The sequence below is a fragment of the Octopus bimaculoides genome, chromosome 14 (genome assembly GCF_001194135.2).
Source record: "Octopus bimaculoides isolate UCB-OBI-ISO-001 chromosome 14, ASM119413v2, whole genome shotgun sequence".
Lineage (NCBI taxonomy): Eukaryota > Metazoa > Mollusca > Cephalopoda > Octopoda > Octopodidae > Octopus > Octopus bimaculoides.
Genome location: NC_068994.1, coordinates 16,992,107 through 16,994,415, shown reverse-complemented (window position 1 = coordinate 16,994,415; position 2,309 = coordinate 16,992,107). Strand labels below are relative to the sequence as shown.

The window sequence follows — 2,309 nt, the reverse complement described above, 5'->3', positions numbered from 1 at the left end:
CTTCGAGGTTTCAATTCACCCTAACGCAAACTATTACACTTGTTGTTATCTATTGCTTTTAAATTTATTTTTATCTCTATACAGTTTCAAGAAGGTGGAGGAAAACTTATGGTTGCAGAAGGGGACTACCTCAGTGAACTTATTCAGGGTTTTTGGTCCAAAAGACCTGAGTATCGCAAGGGATTCCCTAATACATAAAGAACATTTGCTAATATTTGCCTTAAAGTATGGGGCCCTCGCTATAATAGACCATTCAAGAGAGTACTTTATCTTCTTCTTCTTGAGGTCATGTAGATAAGAGGCGAGTGTGGTAGAGTTACTGTATTTTTCCATTGAAAACAAACTCATATGCGCTCTATATCTAGCTTTAAAGTTCTTCGTGCTTCCTATATAGAACCTATCTAGTTTGTTCTCGTCCCTGACGGTGCATTTATACATCACGTTTGTACATAAACAGAGTCCTCGAAGAGGACATAATAGAGGGTCTCTACAATTACATAATTTACTTTGGCTACCCCTAAATTTATTTCGAGCGCCAGTAACAGCCCTTGCTTGTCTATCCTTATCAATAGCTCCACTAGTCCCATTCCCGGGTTTCGGTACAATCAGAGGGAATGGAGAGCACGTCCCACTATCATTGTGTGGCTCACAACTTGTTTTATCAGAACCGGGGCTTCCATTGCAGGGATATTCACAATGTTCTAGCTTATTTAATTTGCTTCTATTGAGAGAGGCAATAATTGACACTAGATCAGGCATTCCAGAATAGGAAAACTTAATTGAGGATCTGTTGTAGATGCTATAGTACTTATGGTCTTTAGGGAAGTTATTCTCCAGGATCCTAAAGAACATCCTGGGTAAATTTTTTTACCCTAAGAGAGAAAGGGGGGGGGGGGAGACGAACCAAATTACCTCTCGTATTCTGGGTCGTGAGCCTTTCAGTTTATTTATCGGCAGATTAGCATTATTTCATTTTGTGTACCTATATATACTATTCTTGTCTCTATGATACCTACTTCTAAAAACTTGCTTATCATGGTTGCTACCAAAAGATGTACTACCCTTGCTCCAATCAACTGTAGTATACTCGGGTGGAAGACCTGCCAACTTATTTTTAAACCTCACATTATGTATAAAGGAGATTTTTGTTTTGAATCCGCTTGCTTCAAGGCGTTGTTATATACCGGCGCATGTTGATTAAAAATTTCTACATTTGATGATAAATTTGATATTCTAATTGAAATTCCAGTGATAATACTATCTATGGTGGACCTAGGATGATTTGATGAAATATTTACGTACGACACAAAATTCCGTGCAGCACAGAATTTTGTCAGTGAACAGGTTGCGGTCTCAAAGCAATGAAAATATTTTGGCAAATTAAATTTAAATGTTGAAGTGAATCTAACGGTTTTTGTGTGTTTCTTAAATGGCTTTTAAACACCTTCCATGCTGCAATTGTTTATATATATATATATATATATATATATATATATAGAGAGAGAGAGAGAGAGAGAGAGAGAGAGAAAATATATAGCTAGATACATACATACAAATACATACATACACATATGCACACACACACACACACACACACACACACACACACACACACACACACACACACACACACACACACACACACACACACGCACACACACATAACCATCATCATCATTGTTTAATGTGTATCTTCTATGCACGAATGGGTAGGACAGTTGACAGGAGCCGGCCAGGTAGAAGACTACCCAAGCTACTGTGTCTGTTTTGGCAGGCTTTTTACGGCTGGATGCCCTTCCTAACATCAACTACTCTGCAGAGTGGACTCAGTGCTTTTTACGTGGCACCAGCACTGACAGGCTCACCAAGTAACTCACAAGACAAGGGATTTTGAGAGGCGTAGGGGCATTTGAAGAGGGGAACTTGTGTCAGAGGATGAAAGGTTAGAGTGTGACAGAGAGATAGAGAGGCAAAAGCAGGAGTCTTGCCATAACAGAGTGGACAAACATTATACATATGAACATATGTATATGGTACATTTGTTGTGTCCCTGGTTATGTAAGTAGGAAAATATGCCTTAATACTTGAATAGATTTAAGTATGCATCAATACATCTGACAACCACATATGAAATACATACATATATCATCATCATCATCATCGTTTAACGTCCGCTTTCAATGCTAGCATGTGTTGGACGATTTGACTGAGGACTGGTGAAACCAGATGGCTACACCAGGCTCCAATCTGATCTGGCAGAGTTTCTACAGCTGGATGCCCTTCCTATATTATATATATATATTATATAT

The 2,309-nt window shown here is 38.6% G+C and overlaps 1 protein-coding gene across 5 annotated transcripts in view; it reads right to left on the bottom strand.

The window, feature by feature from the left end:
• LOC106883371 (cilia- and flagella-associated protein 43) overlaps nucleotides 1-2,309 on the bottom strand; it is a 99,256-nt gene that overhangs the window by 16,858 nt on the left and 80,089 nt on the right. The window lies entirely within an intron of this gene.